We start from the raw sequence: 24800 nt of genomic DNA, 5'->3' as shown, positions 1-24800 counted from the left end.
CATAGTGGCAATCGTTAATCGACCCCGGAGGGCGATGGACGCAACTCAACGCCTCCGACCGAGAGCCGCTCACGTTGACCCCCCCGAGCCACGCAGTCGTTTGCGTATAGCGGTCGCTGCCCTGCAAGTTCTCGCTTGTTTAAACAAAAACAAAAATCTGAAACAAAATCTGAAAATCCGCTCCGCATCGCACCGCGAAATACGTTTGTCCACGCGGCATTCGATCTGTCTGCGTGAGGGCACGGTGTGGGAGCAGGCGCCCGCGCACAGAATGGCTTTCCCAAGTCTGAGTTGTGCAATTCCCAGTTAGAGATAATAAAAAAACACGTCCCAACATTGACCTCCACGGGTAAAGACAAGCCTCTCAAGTTTGGAGCTCTCCAGGTGCCACAGTGGCTAGGAGATGTCGACTACCTCGCCTGGTCTACAGGAGGTCGTGGGTTAGATCATGTCCCTGAGAGATGTTAACTACCTCGCCTGGTATACAGGAGGTCGTGGGTTAGATCATGTCCCTGAGATATGTCAACTGCCTCGCCTGGTCTACAGGAGGGCGTGGGTTAGATCATGTCCCTGAGAGATGTCAACTACCTCGCCTGGTCTACAGGAGGGCGTGGGTTAGATCGTGTCCCTGAGAGATGTTAACTACCTCGCTTGGTCTACAGGAGGTCGTGGGTTCGATCCTGACCCTGAGAGATGTCAACTACCTCGCCTTGTCTACAGGAGGTCGTGGGTTAGATCATGTCCCTGAGAGATGTTAACTACCTCGCCTGGTCTACAGGAGGTCGTGGGTTCGATCCTGACCCTGACGATGCCTGCTGCTGCTGTATATTTGGAGTTTGTGTCTCTCTCTCATCATCATGGTGGCTAGGAGATGTTAACTACCTCGCCAGGTCTACAGGAGGTCGTGGGTTCGATCCCGACCTTGACGCCTGCTGCTGCTGTATATTTGGAGTTTGCGTCTGTCTCTCACCGTTGTCCCGTGGATTTTTCTCCCAGTCCTCCAGTTTCTTCCTCCACATTTATAAACAACATCACGCATTCAGAGTTTCTTGGCTGCTATACATTTCCACACAATGACAAGTCATTAAGTTGGGCTATCACTTGTGGCCAGGTCGCTTCTGACAAAGAGCCACATAGCTCAGTGGGGCCTTACCTTGATTAATAAGAAAAATAGTTTAGTTTTTATCGTGTATGTTTTATGGAATTTCCGATCTTGCTGCAATTGCAATCTGCTGGATGACATGCTCCGGTATTTTCTTATTAAAACCTGATAAGTACAAGTTAACGACAACATCCCTGCCCAATCATTTCAGAATCAGGGATCTTGATTTATCCTGGAGGAATTCGCTGAGCTATGAAGCTTATTTTTTTTTGTTTAACTCAGGTGCCCCCCCCTCCCCAGGATTCTGTCGCACAAGGGGAATTACCCGAGTTAAAGGGCAGCTCAGCAAGAACAGCGGCAAGACGAGCGTGAGCAGCGGCCTCTGCGTTCGACATCTGTGATGGGCGTGAACCGGTCTCTCTCCTCATAATAATTCATAATAAAGGTTGTTTTTGGGTTAGATTGCGTTTTCTTTGGTTCTTTCGGTAAAGTCACGTAGAATGAGAATAAAATAATAAATTGATAAAATAAAATAACACAATAATATTCTACGTGACTTTACCGAAAGAACCAAAGAAGATGAATCATTGCAGTCACGAAAGCTTTAAATCGAAATTTAGATTGCGTTATTTATAAATGTGCCGTAACCCTCCACCACCCGACACGGGCAATTAGCAAAAAAAAAAGTGTCACGTTGACAAAAGACAAATAGTTCACTACTTTAGCCCCCCCGGTGTGTTGAAGAGTGAATCCACAACATTTACAGTGTGAGTAGTACTGTGACGTTTCGCTGGTAATTGCATCCAGCATCACCGGGCAATTCGCCAGAATGGTGAAGCCCTCGCTTGCTCCCGGTCTTAAATAGAGCAGCAGCAGGGTGACGTCATCATTTAACTCATATCAGGTGCAGTGATTAGAGGCGGAGGGGGGGGGGGATTGTAATTATATAATCGATTGGTAATCAGTCAATGGTTATGATTAGTAATGAGTTGTAGATTAGTAATTAGTTGTAATGTGTGTTGTTGTGATTATATGCTAGGTTAGTAATCCGTTAATTAGTATGTGTTTCCCCTATAAGGAATTGTAATATGTATTATTTAATAATACTCAAACTGTAAATGTTGTGGATTCACTCTTCAACACACCGGTGTGGGGCTAAAGTAGTGAACTATTTGTCTTTTGTTAACGTGACACTTTATTTTTTGCTGATTGGCCGTGTCGGGTGGTGGAGGGTTACGACACATTTATAAATAACGCGATCTAACCCAAAAACCATTATTATGAATAATATTGGTCGCGAAAGCCTACTACGTGTTAAACTCTCTCTCTCCTCTCTTCCCGTGCAGATGTAACGTTCGCAGCAAAGCTCCGGCTCTCCCTGCAGGAGAGGCTGGACGTGACGGAGGGGGTGAGCTTGACCATCAACTGCTCTTTCTCACCGCCGCCGACCGACCCGAATCACGTCATCGTCAAGTGGTCCGTGTTGCCCGCGTTCTACTCGAAGAACACGCCCATCGGCGGCGTCATCCAGGTGACGGGTGGACCTCATCCCGGCTCTAACTTTGAACGACTTGACTCCCCCGTCCGTGTCGCCGCTGGCATTGACACGCCGCGGTTTCTGTTTAACCGGCGGCGCGTTATTTGCGCGTGTTTGTTTTGCTCCGGAGGAGTGACGGTGTCACTCAGTGACCCAGCTAACGTCTCATCGAGTGCCACTTTTTTTGTTTTAAATAAGGATCTTGTTTTAAGAAGTTTGCCTAATTTCGTAATTGAACGGCTTCCTATTGAATGAAACTGGCACACCCAAGGGGTAAAGCCCCACGTGCACAAGGAAAGAGCGTGCGATGTTCCAAACAAATAAAGTGGACTCTTTGATTATCCACACTAACAGATCGGGAAGACGGCCGTGGATAATTCAAAGTCACGGATAATCCATAACTTTAACCAGTTTCTGTGGATCTCTATGCCAGAAACCACCAATATAAGTTATACATTACTAGACTTAAGGCTTTCGTGACTTCACGAGTTCATATTCTTTGGGTCTTTCGGTAAAATTTCGATTTAAAGTTTTTGTGACTGCAGGGATTCATCTTCTTGGTTCTTTCGGTAAAGTCACCACGTAGAAGGGAAACAATAAAATTATAAAAAGAAAACAATAATGTTATTATGTTTTATTATTTTATTATTTCCCTTCTTTCGGCAAAGTCACGTAGATAGGTTCATTTTCTTTGAACCTATCTGCGTGACTTTTACCGGAAGACCCAAAGAATATTTACATGTCACTGACGAGACGCGCATGCCGAGTGATAACACTTTACTGCCCCTGCCCAGCAGAAGGCTCCGCCCACTTAAGCGGATGACGACGGGGCCACAGCCAATCGGGCATCAATCAAATCGCGGCCGAATTCGTACGCTGCAGGAATTAAACAATAAAAAAGTCGTACATCGCGAAACTTCGCCGCCTCCTCCGCACCGGAGTTTGGGAACGCTGCGCGAGCCGCCGGGAGCCGCTGTGGGACGCTCGGGAGACACGGGCCGGAGACGGGCGGGCGGGCGGGCGGGCGGCAACACCGGATCGCGGCCTTTCCTTTTTTCTCGTCCGCAGATCTACAACTCGGGCGTCGACGTCGTCGGGGTGGCCGCGCTCGTGGGCGACGTGGCGAAGGGCGACTGCTCCGTGAGGCTCCGGCGCGTCTCCGCGGGCCTCGGCCCCGTGATTGGGTGCATGGTGGTCTGCGGGCGGTGCAACACGGAGGACGTTGCAGTGGCACGGGAGGCGACGCTGAACGTGACGGTCGCAGGTGAACGGAGCGAGCGGCGTTTTGGGGGGACCGTCCGATCACGAAGGGCCGCTTGGCAAAAGATGGGTGGGTGTGGGTTGGTTTTATTCTAGATTTGAAGGGGACTCCAAAAACCTCAACGGTAACTCCACCCAACCCCGGTCAATTAAAATCCAAAGGGGCATCCTCTTAAAAAAATCCGTCCCCAATAAACAAGGCACCGCCAGTGAACTTGAAACCAACGCCGGGACCATCCTTTCAACATCACCAATCCATATCGACGCCTTAATCTGGCTCACAATGCCTAAACTCCCGCCATTAGACACTTTTTTTTCCAAATGTTTTTTGCTGTGGTTTTCACACCTGATGATGATTGCTCGCGTTGCGGTCAAAACGTCGTGATTTTTTGGTATTTTATTTTTACCTACGTGACTTTACCGAATAGAACCAAAGAGTGTGGGTTGGTTTTATATATCTACGGGAACATTTTTGGCGGTCTCACGATGATGACGAAAAGAAGAGGCTGCTTTTTTTACCCCTTTCCGTTCGTCACGTCCTGAAGATGTTGCAGACGCCACTGCCGCCGTCTGTTGAGCTTGGGACTCTCGGTCCAAATTAGGCGACCGGACACACGGGTACCCGGTTTGTTCGTATCTCTGAAAGTTCCTAGTAGGACGTTCGTAAGTAGAGGAGTCCCTGTGATCAATTATTATAATAATATAAATTATCTTCTTTGGTTCTTTTGGTAAAGTCACACAGATTGACAATAAAATAATAAATTGATCAAATAAAATAACACAATAATATTTTATTCTCATTCTACGTGGTGACTTTACCGAAAGAACCAAAGAAGATGAATCCTTGCAGCCACGAAAGCTTTAAATCGAAATATAAATTATATTTGTAAATTCTGATATCGCGTTTAGCATCTATACACGCTAGCATAATGACTCCCCCCACCGCCCCCCTTTAACGAGGATTCCTTTAGCGCTCACTTTTCCCAGGGGGCCGCACCTCGAGCACTGAGGGAGGCCTGCCTGCAGTGTGCCGGTGGCGTGCGCGCGAGGGGAGAATTCTCGTGTAGCACGATTCACGCGGGCCCGAGGGATGAAGCCGGTGTCATCCCGTGCGACGGCCCGAGCGGGGAGCAGCGGCGTTGGCGGTTAGCGCTACGCTGCTGCTGCTACGAATCTGGCGGCCCGAGTTCGATTCCCGTTCGCGGCCAACGCCGGTGACGGTGATTTGATCCGGCGTCGGCTTGAAACGAGTTTCCGGTGCGGTTTGCAAACTTCGCCGCTGGGGAGACAAAGGCGAGCCGGGCAAGCGTGGTGCTGGACACCCACCCGCCTGGTTGTAGTGTGCCAGCTTTCATAGCCGCTGCTCGCTAGCGGCACTTGACCTAACCGTCTGTCGAGGCTACGCCTTTGATACCCTTGAGCGTCCTGCGTGATAACGTCGCACGTTTTGGTGCACATCGGTCGACCCCACGGCGCCTGCTGCTGGGTCTGTCCCCGTGACCTACCGCCAGTCTTAAAGTGCGCCGAGCCTGGCGACAAGCGCCGTGTTGTTGTTGTCGACGCCCTTAGAAGAGAGCGTGCGGGGTTAGAGTGATAACGGTGAAGATGCCCCCCCCCTCCCCCCGGTGAGCCGTGTCCAGGCAGTGCCACGTTTTAGCGATTGATCCTCCTGCCTGCCTTGCCGCAGGCGAAGTTTCAAGTTTTTTTTTTCATTTCATTTTATCGGGCGCGGCCCTGCGAGCCGTGCGGCTCTCAGGTCGGGTGCAGCAACAACAGCAGCGAACGAACAAAACGCGAAGCCGCGTTGAGCCGGTGGCGCCGCGTGCCGGTCTCACCGAGCCCCTTCTCCGTCGCCGCCCCGGTTCTCTGTCAGCCCCGCGGCGGCACGGTGGCGACGCCGCCTCCGACCCCACAGCGACCGCGCCGCTCCCCTCGCCCACGAAGGGGACGTGGCTGGTGGCGGCGGTGGTAGAGGCGGTGGCGGTGGCGACGTTGACAGCGCTGGGCTTGGTGGCCGGGGCTGCTGCCTTCGTCGCCGCGTTCGTAAATAATAATAACACGAGGACACACACACAGAGAGAGAGAAAGCACACTTAATCAAACAAACTGAGTACAGTTACGAAATGTAATGCAATGCAACACAGAGAGTCGGTCAACACACAAATAACGCATAGCCTGGTTGATTACTTTCTTACAAAGATTGCTCAACTAAGCAAGAGAATTGAAGCAAACGCGATCAGGCGAGGGCAGGAGGCAAGAGCCCACGTGGCTAGGCCCCGCGCTGTAAAGTTCCAACCTGGACATCGCTTCCATGCTCGCTGATACTCAATTGACATCCCTACGAGAGAGATAGCGAGGCTCTACCTCGGTAAACAACAACAACAACCACCACAACCACAACAACAACAACCACCACCACCACAACCGCGATGAGAATTTCTCACCTCGGATTTCAGTTCACGCGCGAAGCTTCAGCTTCCTGTTTCCTTGTGACGTCACGCAGCAGCAGGTGGCTTGACGTCGCTTCCGGGCTACGCGCAGTGCAGTCACCGCGCGTAGCTTTGCCCAAATAAGGATTGGCACCGGAACAGAAATCGGCAGCGGCCGAACGGAGGTGACGTCACGCTCAACAGAGAGCGGTGGTCGCGGGGTGGGCGCCATACGTCACTAGCAAGGCCCACCGCCCCCTGGCGTTTGACGCCGATGAGGGTCACGCTGAGCGGTGACGTTAGAGAGCAGGGGTCAGAGTTCAAGTTTGTTGACAGAAGGGGAGCGGCAGTGACGTGGTGAGCACTGCGCTCCCGACCAGCCGAGTTCCATTCCCGCTCGTGGCCAACACCGCCAGTGACGATTTTCTGAACCGGTCCTGAGCCTCCCCTACGTCGACTCAGCCTCAAACGAGTACCCGGTGCGGTGTGTAAACATCGCCACTAGGGAGACAAAAATGCAAAAATGCATTTCAAATGTAGTCTCTTAAATTACGTCCTTGCTATGAAGCAGATCAACAGACACGACATCTTTCATTTATCGATCTCTCCACGAAACAAAGGAATGTTTTACACAAACTATAACTAGCACAGCCTTCTGAGAGTGCATTATTGATTCAGTGCAAGCCACCTGTGGACCCTTATTGGTGCACAGCGTCTCAAAAGCAGCCGGGCTGCTTCAACCGATAGTTTCGGACATCCAGACGTTAATCAGTAAAGAGCATTTCTAGACCTAGTTAGACAAAATCTACGTCAACACGTAATACAAAATTATAATTCATGTTGTAGAGAATGTATCTCCTCTACGTGTAACTTTTGAGTGGTATGCCTTGTCACTGATGAATGATACGAGTGTGCTCCCTATTTCCAAGACAATGAGTTGCTCCAGAGGGAGATGCTTCCTGAAAACACAAAAACACACTTTGACCTGTATCACAAGAACAATGAGTCTCACCCGAGTTATCTATACAGGTTACTTCTAAAAGACACGCTTTGTCCTAACATCACTTAATCAATGTTTGACCCTTATAGACAAAATGTTTTTAACAAGACGATATTTGAAAAAATACACACCGTCTGCTTAACAGTGTATGTACAACATACTATTGCGCCATTCAAAACGAGTAGGCCATTGCATGCTGGCGTCTGGGTCAAAATTGAGCAAATTCCAAACATTACCTACAAACTCCACAACTGAGATGGCACGTCAGTGATCGCCCCCTACTGACAGGCTCTTGTCCACATGCAGGCCGGTGCAGGGCCACCACCTTGTGCCACACAGGGGCAGCTGCTACTTGGGGGTGCTCTTCGAGTGTTTGAGACGAGATACGATACAAAACTCCGAATTGCCAGAGGCGATGAAGCAAGCACCATATAAATGGATTTATTAGAACCTTGTGAATGCTTGGGAGCTTATTGGCTCTCGCTCCTGGTTAGAGATCTACCCAACCCACAGGTCCACAAAGACTGGCCGCTCTTACCCTGCAGGTTGCACCTAGGAATTGAGTGTTCAACTTCACATTCTTGTCATTAAAGGCCTGTGGCAAAGGTGCATCTATTGGAGCGACATCGTCTCAAGCTTACACATCTACTGGGTCTCCATTTGACTTTGTATTGTCTCGGAGGAAGTCCACCCACACCTCCACTTCCACAAACTGCTGGGAATTGCCTCGCTCTGCCTCGCAGTCAGAATTCTCCTCCTGCTTCACGTTGCCTCCATCGATGTGAAGGTCCGATATAGGAGTTGAATCTTCATCTTCACATTTTACCTTCACTTCTTCGCTCTTCACCATCACTTCTTGACATTTCACCTTCACTTCTTCACTCTTCACCATCACTTCACATTTCACCTTCACTTCTTCATATTTCACCTCGATACCTTTAAAAGTGTCCAAGCTGGGATTTTCTTCCGTTTCTTGTTTCATGAGGAATGGGCTCATTGCGGCACTTTGACTTTCACAAGCTGATTTCAGACTCCACTCCTTGTGGATCTTCTGATGCTTGTGTGTTCTCTGGTGTACATGAAGAGTTGGTGACTGTGCAAACGCCATCCCACACACACTGCACTTGAAGGGTTTCTCTCCTGTGTGTGTTCTCTGGTGTGTTACAAGAGTAGATGAATGTGCAAACACCTTCCCACACACACTGCACTTGAAGGGTTTCTCTCCTGTGTGTGTTCTCTGGTGTGTTACAAGAGTAGATGAATGTGCAAACACCTTCCCACACACACTGCACTTGAAGGGTTTCTCTCCCGTGTGTGTTCTCTGGTGTGTTACAAGAGCAGATGAAACTGAAAAGGCCTTCCCACACACACTGCACTTGAAGGGTTTATCTCCTGTGTGAGTTCTCTGGTGTACATGAAGATGTGGTCAATGTGCAAACGCCTTCCCACACACACTGCACAAGAAGGGTTTCTCTCCCATGTGTGTTCTCTGGTGTGTTACAAGAGTAGATGACTGTGCAAACGCCTTCCCACACACACTGCACTTGAAGGGTTTCTCTCCTGTGTGAGTTCTCTGGTGCCGTGTCAAATTTCCAGTACGATCCGTGCTGTATGCACACTTGTCGCATTGTTGCCTTTTTGCACTGATCTGCGCCGAGTGCCTTTGCTCCATCAGACAAATTCTGCAGAGGAAGCGACAGCTGCAGACAGAGAAAAAAAAAAAAAATCCACACCATGTCAGTATTGATGCACAGAGGAATGCATATATACACAGTAACACGTGACTAAAGCGTCTATACTTATTCATATATTCATGTTGTAGTGAAAAGATGTCCCAAATTCATCACACGGGCTGTTATTGCACACAATGAGAGGGCAAATGGTCGTAAACATTCCTGGAAGCCCTCGTATCTTCAAAATGAATGTCAACCCAAAACTCCGAGCACACAATTTCGGCTGTCTGGCTTCAAATGGAATATTTATGAAAGCTAAATTCAGGTGACATAGAAAAGGGTGTTGAAAATAATACTATTTGTGTTATGCAGAAACGCACAAATTAATGTTCAATCGAAACTTAGAGGTGTGAAGCCAGGCACAGATGCCCTTGAATGCTGGGATGAACAGTTCCGACTTCAGCTGCACGTGTGCTGTGATAACTTCTCGACTACATTCTTAGAAAGAGTAGCAGAGGAAAACAAAAATAAACTACGGTTTTGATATAACCTCCGTGCTCAATAGAGTTAATAGACTTTACTGCAAATACAAACTTGACCCTGTCACACACTCAGAGGTGGAGCCAGGATTTTCAGGTAGGAGGGGCAACCCCTTCAGCAATGAAAAATGATAGGAGTTGTTAGTAAGTAGGGAGTTGTTAGTAAGGAGTTGATAATAAGTAAGGAGTTGTTAGTAAGAAAGGAGTTGTTAGTAGGGAGTTGTTAGTAAGTAAGGAGTTGTTAGTAAGAAAGCGGTTGTTAGGGAGGAGTTGTTAGTAAGTAAGGCGTTGTTTGTAAGTAAGGAGTTAGTGAGGAGTTGTTAGTAAGTAAGGACTTGTCCTATGCTTTTTATTAGACGCGTGTGAAAGGCATGGCGCTCGCTGAAGGCGTTTGCCATCAGGGAAGTCGTGTGCTGTATACGCAACTGCGCACAATTCTGTGAGTTGTTTGTAACTGCTTTGCTGTTACTTATTGCCAATTATGGACTCGGACTGTTGTCCAATCATAGAGTCCCTGGCAGGTAATAATATGCCACACGGTGGCAGTGGGAATCGCAAAATGCTGATTTATCTATATATATAAAAGAGAAATGTGTGGATACGTGTGTCTGTTCGAAATTGTTTAGCATACTTCCCAATATGCTAGACATTTGAGATTTGGCATGTGGGTAGGTTCCATAGGGTACACAATGAAAAAAGAATAAAAATAGACTTTTGTATTTTGGTGGGGGGGTGAGGGATATGATCATAGAGTGTGTGATGTCAACCCGCAAGACACCTGAGTTAAGCGCTCCGTAATGCTTACCCCTTCCATATGGCTCTTCGCGCGCCGTACTTCTAGAGCTGTTAACAGCGTGCCGGGAGATTTTAGGTGGCGCTTCGCTCCTGGCCGATGAAGCCATTAGCTTCTCGGAGTTTCAATACATATCCGTGCGAAGAACGGGTACAACGGCTATCTTAAATATGAAGCAGAAATTACATCAGTTTGTTTGTGTGAAGCAGCAAAAACCGCTCCAACGCTGAGGTCTGGCGTCATGAAATTTTCACAGCTTATGCTGTCTGGAATTTCTAAGTGAACGCCACTATTTTCAGCTCGCCACGTCATTCCCCTCCCGAGTGGCCAAAATCGACCTTGCGTAGAAGTGGATTAAGGTTAAATTTCCTTGAGTGAAAACATCCGATTTAGGTAACTTAATTTGTTTCGGATTTTTTCCTTCGTGCGAGCATCAACATTTACGGGTTTTTCAGAGAAATATAAGGGAATATGAAATGTTTCCAAGACAAGAATCCAAGTCCCGGGTGAAGCCGGGTAGTGAAGCTAGTTACTAATAAACCCCAAGGATCCGATCGAAATTAGAGATTTCGATCGGATCGTTGGGGAGGAACGTGCCACCCCACCCCCAATGGCTCCACCACTGTGACGCACTGGCATGTTTCACAGGTGGTGGTGTGTCCAGACCCACGCCTGGCCACCTTCACCTGCTCAGTATTAATGCTTCCTCACTCCACCAAGTAATTCATTGAGGATAAATCAACACAGCCGAGGCTGCGTGTCTCTCTCACTCTCCCCGTGGTTGCATGGATTTCCTTCCTGATCCCCGGGTTTCCCCTCCACATGTAGAGAGTGAACACCGCCACGCATCTAGAGTGAACACCGCCACGCGTCTAGAGTGAACACCGCCACACGTCTAGAGTGAACACCGCCACACGTCTAGAGTGAACACCGCCACGCGTCTAGATTGAACACCGCCACGCTGTTGACAAGCCCCACCTTGTTGTTGTGGGCAGGTCGCTTCTGAAAACAAGAGCGGTTTGAGCAGCTCAACGTGGGCGTGGCCTGGTAAAAAAATAAAAAAATACAACTGTGATTATTTAAAACAAAACAAAGTTACAGAGTAGCGAGCCAGGTGAAGAGAAATTTAAACTAAAGCAAGATACTCTTCGGTTATTTCGGTAAAGTCACGTAGAAAAAATAAATAAATTAAATAATAGTTTCAGTTTAACTTTATTTGGTATAGCCCTGTGAGCCATTCGGCTCTTGAATCAGGTGCAATCACAACATACAAAAAAATAAAACGTGAACAAGAAAACATCTTGAAGTGACTATGTGACTGTGCAAACAGAATTCCAGGGAAAAACAGCAAAATATTCCACAATAAGCACCGTACACCATCGCTGTGTGCAAATAGCATACGACATTTCGATTGCAACACAAGCAATCATCATCAGGTACAAGTGAAAAAGAGAGAACAAACCTAGAAAACTTAGAAACGTAATGCAATACAACACAGAGAGTCGGCTAACGCAACAGTCAACAACATCCCAGCTGGTTGATAACGTTCTTCCAAAGATTGCTCAATTTGAGAGAGACAAAACACAGACACGGAGACACATAGATAGAGATAACACAGAGACACACAGAGAGAGATACACGCATAGGCACACAGAGATACAACGCCTCTGTGTCGAGGCCTTAAATAGAGAGAGAGGGGGGGTAGAGAAATGAGCAAGTCAATGCAAAGCCGTAGTCATGGAGTCAACATTGGGGGGGACCAAATCTTCCAGGGGGTCTGGGAACCCCCCCCAGAAAAAAATGTAAATTTGAAAACTAATTTCCTGCCATTTCCTGCGTAAAATATTAACAAATTTCACTAACACATGGGATGGATTGTGTTTATTTGATACAATCATGTCTAATATTGTATTGTATTACATTGCTCAGTTTTTTTACTTTTCTTGTTTCATAGTATGTAATGGCAGAGATTAGGGATTCATAAAGTACAGCGCAATCATATAAACAGAAATCTATGCATTGTTATATGAAGACAAGTCCAGATTTTGTGGCCAAGGTTTAGAAAATTGTTGTTTTTATTAACATAGCATAGCAATTATTATTTAGAAAACATTTTTATAGCATATTATATAGCAATATATAGCAATATATTTGGGGGGGGGACATTTTGAGCATATTTGATAATTGGGAGGGTTGTGTCCCCCAATATATATAATAATTATTATAATATATTATAATTACGGCCTTGTGTCAATGAGAGATTTGGAGCTTTGGTAACTGCAGTAAATAATAATAACACGAGGACACACAGAGAGAGAGAGAAAGCACACTTAATCAAACAAACTGAGTACAATTACGAAATCTAATGCAATGTGTGGGGGCTACCGTCCCCCGCCATCACTGAATTGTCGGGGCCGCTGCCCACCGACTCCCCCGTTCCACTCACACCGCTACCCCCCGGCGGCTCCGTCAGGTCCAGACTAACGACCCCTAACGTCTCGCCCCCCTGTACCTCTGCCTGGGATGTAGACCGCGTTTGCATAGTTTAATTAGCGGCTCGTACGCTCCGCGCTTGCGATGCGTTACACTGTGCAAAGGCGGGGTGGGGCTGTAAGCGCGCTCGCCAGTAAATCTCCGTCCCGCCCGTAAACAAACAGGCGCGGCGCGTGTTTCCCTCCCACCCGCGCTCCACGTGTGCCGACAATAACAAACACGCCCCTACCCTCTGCCCGTAAACAGACCAATCGCACACGAAGGGGTTGGAGCCGGGGGACGGGCGGGCGGGGTTTCTGCCGTGAGCGCGCCGCTGATTGGGGACGCTTGCTTGGCTCTGAGTTAAAGATCCCGCTCAAACAGTCGCGCGAATACGCGCACGCTCGGCGCTCTAACTCGCTATCTCGCGACCAGACCCGTGTGCGGGTGCGTGACCGCGGCACCGCCACCCAGGTACGCGATCGCTAAGCACTATGGTGGGCAATCGTGCGGGCACGTAAACACCACCCGCTTCGTCTCGAGGTGCACAGCCGCGCATACACGTAGACACCCAGCGCACACTGCCCTCCACTTCACGCTCCCAAAAGGCCACGCAACACAGTTGTTTTTCCCCCCACTAGCGAATTTTATTTACCTGTGATGGTATGGTCAGTGGACGCTAACCTATCCTTCGGAGGTCTACGAGTGGATTTCCCCTACCGCTCGCCCCGCTCTCTATCCTGGATGTAAAACGGCTGAACTTACGCTTCTCTCACTCGTACTTACTTCTCCCCGATGTACTGACCGCTGTGAGGGAATGAGGCGACGAGCCTGCCGATGCTGGAGTACGTCTCACGGACGTCTCGGATGGCTGACTCTCCTGCTCCCGGGACCGCGATGATCTTGAACCAGAAGAACCCCCTTGCTACCCCGATTCCCCCCCTTTTTATCCTACCTACAACAAAGGAATGTTTGCTCTTTCCGACCCTTGGCCTCCCGTCCAATCAGGGGCTCGGATTCTCCCGCCCTTTCGATGTCCGGATCCCAGCTCAGATGACGTCGCCGCAGTGATCTCACCGACGTCCGCTCTCTGTTTTCCCGCTACCAGTCCACTGACCCGTGCATGTGTGAGGCTCCACTCGCGGTGGTTCGATGGCCCTTGCCGCGACCATGCAACTTTAATATCAGGTCGTGGCGCCGCAGTGCATGTCAGCTACAGGGGGGAGGATCGCCCAATTTCCCGGCCGCAGGAAACCATGAAGTTCGATCCCACTAGGGACTTCTGGACAAAAACCTATCAGCCGGGTGACCTCCCCTCCTGGCTCTACGTGGGGCGTGTGTACGTTCGTGTGTGGGGGGGGGGGGTGGTGAGGGTGCACAGCGTCGGCGTCGACATCCCCGGCGGCACCACAAATGCAACACAGAGAGTCGGTCAACACACAAATAACGCATAGCCTGGTTGATTACTTTCTTACAAAGATTGCTCAACTAAGCAAGAGAATTGAAGCAAACGCGATCAGGCGAGCGCAGGAGGCAAGATCCCACCTGGCTAGGCCCCGCGCTGCAAAGTTCCAACTTGGACATCGCTTCCATGATCGCTGATACTCAATTGACATCCCTACGAGAGAGAGAGCGAGGCTCTACCTCGGTAAACAACCACAACAACAACCACAATCACCACCACAAACACCACCACAACCGCGATGAGAATTTCTCACCTCGGATTTCAGTTCACGCGCGAAGCTGCAGCTTCCTGTTTCCTCGTGACGTCATGCAGCAGCAGGTGGCTTGACGTCACTTCCGGGGTACGCGCGGTGCAGTCACCGCGCGTAGCTTTGCCCAAATAAGGATTGGCACCGGAACAGAAATCGGCAGCGGCCGAACGGAGGTGACGTCACGCTCAACAGAGAGCGGTGGTCGTGGGGTGGGCGACATGACGTCACCACCGCCCCCTGGCGTTTGACGCCGATGAGGGTCACGCTGAGCGGTGACGTTAGAGAGCGGGGGTCAGAGTTGGAGTTTGTTGACAGAAGGGGAGCGGCAGTGACATGGTGAGCGCTGCGCTCCCGACCAGCCGAGTTCCATTCCCGCTCGTGGCCAACACCGCCAGTGACGATTTTCTGAACCGGTCCTGAGCCTCCCCTACGTCGACTCAGCCTCAAACGAGTACCCCGGTGCGGTGTGTAAACATCGCCACTAGGGAGACAAAGGCGGCCGGGCGTGGTGCTGGCCACCCACCGCCTCGTGTGCCGTCCCACCCTTAATAGGTGCTCGCTAACATCACTTGCCCCTACAGTCTGTCCAGGCTACACGGGGGGTCTTTGTGTTAGGTGCTCACTAACAGCACTTGCCCCAACAGTCTGTTAAGGCTACACGGGGGATCTTTGTCTTTGTGTTAGGTGCTCACTAACTGCACTTGCCCCAACATTCTGTCCAGGCTATACGGGGGATCTTTGTCTTTGTGTTAGGTGCTCACTAACAGCACTTGCCCCAACATTCTGTCAAGACTTTATGGGGGATCTTTGTCTTTGTGTTAGGTGCTCACTAACAGCACTTGCCCCTACATTCTGTCCAGGCTATACGGGGGATCTTTGTCTTTGTGTTAGGTGCTCACTAACTGCACTTGCCGCTACATTCTGTGCAGGCTACACGGGGGATCTTTGTCTTTGTGTTAGGTGCTCGCTAACAGCACTTGCCCCTACAGTCTGTACAGGCTATACGGGGGATCTTTGTCTTTGTGTTAGGGCTCACTAACAGCACTTGCCCCAACATCGTGTCCAGGCTATACGGGGGGTCTTTGTGTGTTGGGAGCAAGTTTGAGTGGCGTGTAGCCGTGGGAGCTGAACGGGCGCCTGCTGCTACTGACAGTCGTTGACTACGGTTGGACAGACGCTGATAGACAGACACAGACAGACACAGACAGGCGGACAGACACAGACAAGAGGAACACAGAGACAGAGAAAGATAGACAGAGACAGAGACACACAGGCAGAGAGACACACAGAGGCGAACAGAGACACAGACGGACAGAGAGATGTTGAATCGAACAAACTTAACTCGCTCCATTGAAAGAGATTCCTCAACCTTTGCCCATCCCCGGAAGTCGTTCCAGTTTATATTTCATTGTGTGTGGTGTGTACGTGTAAGCAATGTGGGATATCGATGTACACAGATATGAACAAGATCATCAGATAAGACGTCTTTCATTCTCTTTGGATCTTTCAGTAAAGTCACGCAGGTAGAAAAAAGAAAATAATAATAAAATAAATCTCGACGTTTCGATCGCAACATGAGCGGTCGTCCTCAGGCGAAAACATCCAGACATTGTCGCGTCAGAAGTCACGTGAGCTACGTCACGTGACTAAGATAAGGTGACCCCCCCCGCCCACCCCCCCCCCCCCGTGGCTCGCCCCGCTCAGCTGAGCATCGTCTTAATGCGGTGGGCTCACGCAAAATTAATTTCTGTAAGACGAAGATACTTTGAAAACCCACTGACTATACTCTTTTATACAAGTGTTGTGTCCTTAACAAACCACACGGAGACGTCTGGTTGAGGCAATGCGTTTATTATAACAACTCTTTCGAACTCGGCTCTACACACTACTATAACACGAAGGGGTACGGCCCCTTCCACGACGATAGCCTCCGGGAGTGACAGCCTCCCCTTCTATCGCAGCCTGCACACTCCGGGCTCTGCTACCCACGGGTCCCTTAGCCCGGCGTTAGGGGAAGACTGGACGACCCGTCCCAGCCAGGGTACGGGAGCTCACCTCTGGTCCGCTACAACCCGGCTCTGGCTAGAGCCTCAGTTGAGGGTCCCCAGGTGCTGGTCCAGTCTTCAGGTCTTCGGATGTCTTCAGGCTTGAGTTGGTGAACACTGCCCGGCCCGTCCAGAGGGCCGGACTTTTAACCCCAGGTCGGGGTCACCCCTCCCCTCCTGACCCCCACCCCCCTCTCCTAGAACCTTCTGGAAGGTCTTATCTTAAGGGGCCTTAGGGATGGGTGGGGGGTCAGGGGTGTAAGTCTCTGGTCACGGGGGGGGGGCCGGGGGTTTAACCTTTGGTCGACCCCTACGCACTTCGCTCTCTCTCGGCTGCCCCCTGTTGACCCGTGAACGTGGTGGCACGTCAGCTTACAGCGCCTTGTTATGGGGCTTACGCACAACTTAGTGACTAACGCTGCACGTTCCGTCGTTTTCATGCAGGGGGCGCTGCAAACCTACGCGCCCCCTGCATGAACGACGGAGGCGCAGGGACAGTCGTTCGATCGCGTTGGAATCGATCTGCAGACGGCGGCCTTCTCGCACGGCCAGCTCTGTGTCGCCTCATCTCGATCCCACGATCCCAACCAGGTGAAAGTCCGCATCGAACCGAATCCCCCGGCAAGGCCATCTACTTAACGATGAGAGAAAATTCACACAAAATATCGTTTTCAATGAATAAGCTTTTAATGAAGAAATACAATTATCTTATTCAAAACATAATACAATTCAAAGTTTTTTTCATTTTCAAACTTCAAAACGGAGCATCGGGAGCTTGCGTGGAGGCGTCGTTCGTGTGCAATTTTTTTCGTGACTTTCCTGGCCCAAGGCCGTCAATGTTTGTGAGGGGCGCCGCAGGCGGTCAGGCTTGCTTCAACCCTTGGTTGTGAACATCCAGACGTTAATCAGCATGGACCATTTCTAGTCCTCGTTCACCAACATATAAGACGTCATGCAAAATTCTCACGAGTGTTGTTGTGGAGAATGTATCTGCTGGATGTGCTCTGCCTTGTAACCGAATAGAAATCTGTACCAAAAATGCATTTCAAATGTAGTCTCTTAAAATTACCTCCTTGCTGTGAAGCAGATCAGCAGACACGACATCTTTCATTTATCGATCTCTCCACGAAACAAAGGAATGTTTTACACAAACTATAACTAGCACAGCCTTCTGAGAGTGCATTATTGATTCAGTACAAGCCACCTGCGGACCCTTATTGGTGCACAGCGTCTCAAAAGCAGCCGGGCTGCTTCAACCGATAGTTTCGGACATCCAGACGTTAATCAGCAAAGAGCATTTCTAGACCTAGTTAGACAAAATCTACGTCAACACGTAATACAAAATTATAATTCGTGTTGTAGAGAATGTATCTCCTCTACGTGTAACTTTTGAGTGGTATGCCTTGTCACTGATGAATGATATGAGTGTGCTCCCTATTTCCAAGACAATGAGTTGCTCCAGAGGGAGATGCTTCCTGAAAACACAAAAACACACTTTGACCTGTATCACAAGAACAATGAGTCTCACCCGAGTTATCTGTACAGGTTACTTCTAAAAGACACACTTTGTCCTAACATCACTTAATCAATGTTTGACCCTTATAGACAAAATGTTTTTAGCAAGACGATATTTGAAAAAATACACACCATCTGCTTAACAGTGTATGTACAACATGCTATTGCGCCATTCAAAACGAGTAGGCCATTGCATGCTGGCGTCTGGGTCAAAATTGAGCAAATTCCAAACATTACCTACAAACTCCACAACTGAGATGGCACGTCAGTGATCGCCCCCTACTGACAGGCTCTTGTCCACATGCAGGCCGGTGCAGGGCCACCACCTTGTGCCACACAGGGGCAGCTGCTACTTGGGGGTGCTCTTCGAGTGTTTGAGACGAGATACGATACAAAACTCCGAATTGCCAGAGGCGATGAAGCAAGCACCATATAAATGGAATTATTAGAACCTTGTGAATGCTTGGGAGCTTATTGGCTCTCGCTCCTGGTTAGAGATCTACCCAACCCACAGGTCCACAAAGACTGGCCGCTCTTACCCTGCAGGTTGCACCTAGGAATTGAGTGTTCAACTTCACATTCTTGTCATTGAAGGCCTTTGACAAAGGTGCATCTATTGGAGCGACATCGTCTCAAGCTTACACATCTACCGGGTCTCCATTTGACTTTGTATTGTCTCGGAGGAAGTCCACCCACACCTCCACTTCCACAAACTGCTGGGAATTGCCTCGCTCTGCCTGCAGTCAGAATTCTCCTCCTGCTTCACGTTGCCTCCATCGATGTGAAGGTCCGATATAGGAGTTGAATCTTCATCTTCACATTTTACCTTCACTTCTTCGCTCTTCACCATCACTTCTTCACATTTCACCTTCACTTCTTCATATTTCACCTCGATACCTTTAAAAGTGTCCAAGCTGGGATTTTCTTCCGTTTCTTGTTTCATTGCGGCACTTTGACTTTCACAAGCTGATTTCAGACTCCACTCCTTGTGGATCTTCTGATGCTTGTGTGTTCTCTGGTGTACATGAAGAGTTGGTGACTGTGCAAACGCCATCCCACACACAATACACTTGAAGGGTTTCTCTCCTGTGTGTGTTCTCTGGTGTGTTACAAGAGTAGATGAATGTGCAAACACCTTCCCACACACACTGCACTTGAAGGGTTTCTCTCCTGTGTGTGTTATCTGGTGTGTTACAAGAGTAGATGAATGTGCAAACACCTTCCCACACACACTGCACTTGAAGGGTTTCTCTCCCGTGTGTGTTCTCTGGTGTGTTACAAGAGCAGATGAAACTGAAAAGGCCTTCCCACACACACTGCACTTGAAGGGTTTATCTCCTGTGTGAGTTCTCTAGTGTACATGAAGATGTGGTGAATGTGCAAACGCCTTCACACACACCCCGCACTTGAAGGGTTTCTCTCCCGTGTGTGTTCTCTGGTGTCTTTGAAGATCTGATGACTGTGAAAACGCCTTCCCACACACACTGCACTTGAAGGGTTTCTCTTCTGTGTGAGTTCTCTGGTGCCGTGTCAAATTTCCAGTACGATCCGTGCTGTATGCACACTGGTCGCATTGTTGCCTTTTTGCACTGATCTGCGCCGAGTGCCTTTGCTCCATCAGACAAATTCTGCAGAGGAAGCGACAGCTGCAGACAGACAAAATCCACACCATGTCAGTATCGATGCACAGAGGAATGCATATATACACAGTAACACGTGACTAAAGCGTCTATACTTATTCATATATTCATGTTGTAATGAAAAGATGTCCCAAATTCATCACACGGGCTGTTATTGCACACAATGAGAGGGCAAATGGTCGTAAACATTCCTGGAAGCCCTCGTATCTTCAAAATGAATGTCAACCCAAAACTCCGAGCACACAATTTCGGCTGTCTGGCTTCAAATGGAATATTTATGAAAGCTAAATTCAGGTGACATAGCAAAGGGTGTTGAAAATAATACTATTTGTGTTATGCAGAAACGCACAAATTAATGTTCAATCGAAACTTAGAGGTGTGAAGCCAGGCACAGATGTCCTTGAATGCTGGGATGAACAGTTCCGACTTCAGCTGCACGTGTGCTGTGATAACTTCCCGACTACATTCTTAGAAAGAGTAGCAGAGGAAAACAAAAATAAACTACGGTTTTGATATAACCTCCGTGCTCAATAGAGTTAATAGACTTTACTGCAAATACAAACTTGACCCTGTCACACACTCAGAGGTGGAGCCAGGATTTTCAGGTAGGAGGGGCAACCCCTTCAGCAATGAAAAATGGTAGGAGTTGTTAGTAAGTAGGGAGTTGTTAGTAAGGAGTTGATAATAAGTAAGGAGTTGTTAGTAAGAAAGGAGTTGTTAGTAGGGAGTTGTTAGTAAGTAAGGAGTTGTTAGTAAGAAAGGGGTTGTTAGGAAGGAGTTGTTAGTAAGTAAGGCGTTGTTTGTAAGTAAGGAGTTGTTAGTGAGGAGTTGTTAGTATGTAAGGAGTTGTTATTAAGCAAGGAGTTGTTAGTAAGTAAGGACTTAAATTTTGATTTAAAGCTTTCGTGACTGCAGTAATTCATATTCTTAGTTATTTTCGGTAAAGTCACGCTGAAGAGAAACAACAAAATAACAAAAAATATATATAAAACAATAAAAAATTCTCACGACGTTTCGACCATAACTCAAACGGTCATCATCAGGTGTGTCGGTTTGCATAAATTTATTTTGAAAACGGCATATTTATTTATTTATATATATAAAAAATAACGTTTGCGTCACGCGCAACGATTGGCAGTTTGCCCAGGACTAGTCCATCTATTTTTTGAAAAGAGGAGGGGGGAGACGAAATTTGTTTTTATGTATGCTGTCTGAAAGCCACTGTAAGCGTGAACAATCAATCAAGAACTGAAATGATTTATCAAATCTTTCCAATGATTGCTAAGATAGAATCCATCTTCTCGGTTGAAATTGTCTCTGTGCTTGTATATGTGGATAGCCTCATGAACGAATCTCTCATGGAAGCCAGATGGCTTACAAAGAACCTCCGTCTTGGAAAAGTCAATGGCATGTGAGCCTACTGAATTAGAACAATGATCTGCTACGGCCGAGGTGTTGGTCCTACCGTGTTTAAGGTCTGCTTTATGTTCACGAATGCGGTCCGAGATATGGCGTTTGGTTTCTCCAATGTAACTACTACCACAGAGGCAACTTAGTTTGTAGACACCAGGGTATTGTATGTCCGGAATCACATCTTTTACAGACGGAACCAGATCACGGATTTTATGTAATGTGTTGAAACGGACCTGGATCTTGTGTTTATTCAAGATTTTGGAGATCTTTTTTGTGATCCCAGCAATGTAGGGTAAAGTGATGGTTTTGAAAGGCTCCTCAAGAGGGTTCTTCTTCATGGTTTGAGTGATAGCTTTGCGGATTGTATAGTCGGAGTAACCATTAGCCCTAAGAGCTTGGTGTACGTGCTTGAGTTCACTGCTTATGTGTTCCTGGTCGGATATGCATTGGGCTCTATGATACAGAGTCTTGATGAGAGAATTCTTCTGTGATGGATGGTGGTGGGAATCCGGTTTCAGATAAGCATCCGTATGGGTAGCTTTCCTGTAGACAGAGTGGCTCATTGAACCATCAGGTCTCTTTTTAATTAGGACATCCAAAAAAGGTATCTTGCCATCTATTTCGACTTCCATGGTAAATCTGATGGCTGGGTGTATGGAATTGATGTGGTCGAAGAATTGGTCTAGAGCAGGCCGGCCATGTGGCCAGATGACAAAAGTGTCATCCACGTACCTCTTCCATAAGGTTGGGCGCAGAGTGGCAGTCTGGATGGCGTCAGTCTCAAATTTCTCCATGAAAATGTTAGCTATAACTGGAGAAAGGGGGGAGCCCATTGGGGTGCCCTCAGTTTGTTTGTAGAAAGTTCCATTCCAAGTGAAGTATGTATTGGTTAAACAGTGTCTCACCAGGGGGGGTACCTCAGTGTTTAGTCCTTGATGAACCAAGTCTTCAATGATTGCAATGGTGTCAGGTACAGGAACCTTGGTGAATAAGGAAACTACATCAAAACTGACAAGCAGGTCGTCTGGGGACAGGGAAATACCCTTGATTGTTGATACCAGGTGAGTAGAATTTTGTACCGCAGAGGTGGTCTTTCCAGTGAAAGGACGCAGGATTTCAGACAAAAAACGAGCTAGTTTGTAGGTGGGGGAGCTGATAGTAGAGACTATGGGACGAAGAGGTGTATCAACTTTATGTATTTTTGGTAAGCCGTATAATCTTGGTGGCCTGGCAGCAGAAGGTTTCAACGAAAACTGTTTAGATTGATCAATTAATGCGGTTGAATCAGAAATTATTTTGTTGGTTTGTGTGACGAGGCTGTTGGTGGGATCTCTTTTTATTTTTGTATAACTACCATCGTCGAGTAATTCTTTAATTTTGTTGTTGTATTCTATTTTATCCATGATGACAGTAGCATTGCCTTTGTCAGCTGAGAGAACTACAATATCATTCCTCTTTTTTAATTTATATAATTCAAAACGCTCATCTTTGCTGAGGTTGCTAGCTGGCATCTTAGCGTTTTTGAGGGTTGCAGCGATTTCAGATCTTGCTACGTCTGCAGCGATGTGACCCAGGCCCCTGAGAGCAACGTCTACTTGGGCAATTATATCATTAACTGGTATGTGTTTAGGTGTGACTGCAAAGTTTAGACCTTTAGCTAAAACGGATTTCAGACCATCGGAAATAGAACTGTTACTGCGATTAATTACGACTTTATTAACGTCTAACTTTTTGGTGTGTGGGTCCGGTCTTTTGTTGAAGAGGAGGTTAAATTTGGAAATCAGGTTTTCCTTACATTTGGTCGACATAGTAGCAGCTGAAGAGGCAGTCATATTGTCTACATGTTCCCAATCCGATGTGGACATTATTGCCGTCAATGATAAGTGTGATTTGTAGAGTGTCTTGTCTAACTGATCTAGTTCTGTGCGTATAAGTCTGATTTTTTCTGAGATAAGAGCTAAGCTAGTTTTGAAAAGAATTCGTTTCGCATTAGAAGAAGTTACAGTAGCAGAGGTGAGTGTAAATGCGATTGGTATTACCCCAGAGTCGCGGCATCTCTTCAGGAAGGTGAGAGACTCGATCAGCTGAGCTTTCTTATCCCGGAGTTTGTTGAAGGATCTTAAAGTTATGTGAAAACCCTCCCCGTAGAGGCGATTAAATTTTGATTTAAAGCTTTCGTGACTGCAGTAATTCATATTCTTAGTTATTTTCGGTAAAGTCACGCTGAAGAGAAACAACAAAATAACAAAAAATATATATAAAACAATAAAAAATTCTCACGACGTTTCGACCATAACTCAAACGGTCATCATCAGGTGTGTCGGTTTGCATAAATTTATTTTGAAAACGACATATTTATTTATTTATATATATATATTTAAAAATAACGTTTGCGTCACGCGCAACGATTGGCAGTTTGCCCAGGACTAGTCCATCTATTTTTTGAAAAGAGGAGGGGGGAGACGAAATTTGTTTTTATGTATGCTGTCTGAAAGCCACTGTAAGCGTGAACAATCAATCAAGAACTGAAATGATTTATCAAATCTTTCCAATGATTGCTAAGATAGAATCCATCTTCTCGGTTGAAATTGTCTCTGTGCTTGTATATGTGGATAGCCTCATGAACGAATCTCTCATGGAAGCCAGATGGCTTACAAAGAACCTCCGTCTTGGAAAAGTCAATGGCATGTGAGCCTACTGAATTAGAACAATGATCTGCTACGGCCGAGGTGTTGGTCCTACCGTGTTTAAGGTCTGCTTTATGTTCACGAATGCGGTCCGAGATATGGCGTTTGGTTTCTCCAATGTAACTACTACCACAGAGGCAACTTAGTTTGTAGACACCAGGGTATTGTATGTCCGGAATCACATCTTTTACAGACGGAACCAGATCACGGATTTTATGTAATGTGTTGAAACGGACCTGGATCTTGTGTTTATTCAAGATTTTGGAGATCTTTTTTGTGATCCCAGCAATGTAGGGTAAAGTGATGGTTTTGAAAGGCTCCTCAAGAGGGTTCTTCTTCATGGTTTGAGTGATAGCTTTGCGGATTGTATAGTCGGAGTAACCATTAGCCCTAAGAGCTTGGTGTACGTGCTTGAGTTCACTGCTTATGTGTTCCTGGTCGGATATGCATTGGGCTCTATGATACAGAGTCTTGATGAGAGAATTCTTCTGTGATGGATGGTGGTGGGAATCCGGTTTCAGATAAGCATCCGTATTGGTAGCTTTCCTGTAGACAGAGTGGCTCATTGAACCATCAGGTCTCTTTTTAATTAGGACATCCAAAAAAGGTATCTTGCCATCTATTTCGACTTCCATGGTAAATCTGATGGCTGGGTGTATGGAATTGATGTGGTCGAAGAATTGGTCTAGAGCAGGCCGGCCATGTGGCCAGATGACAAAAGTGTCATCCACGTACCTCTTCCATAAGGTTGGGCGCAGAGTGGCAGTCTGGATGGCGTCAGTCTCAAATTTCTCCATGAAAATGTTAGCTATAACTGGAGAAAGGGGGGAGCCCATTGGGGTGCCCTCAGTTTGTTTGTAGAAAGTTCCATTCCAAGTGAAGTATGTATTGGTTAAACAGTGTCTCACCAGGGGGGGTACCTCAGTGTTTAGTCCTTGATGAACCAAGTCTTCAATGATTGCAATGGTGTCAGGTACAGG

Source organism: Petromyzon marinus, unplaced genomic scaffold (genome assembly GCF_048934315.1).
Source record: "Petromyzon marinus isolate PM22_M1 ecotype Great Lakes invasive population unplaced genomic scaffold, UKy_Petmar_22M1.pri1.0 PM_G_Scaffold_20, whole genome shotgun sequence".
NCBI classification, from domain to species: domain Eukaryota; kingdom Metazoa; phylum Chordata; class Hyperoartia; order Petromyzontiformes; family Petromyzontidae; genus Petromyzon; species Petromyzon marinus.
Note: the sequence above shows the minus strand (reverse complement) of the source record.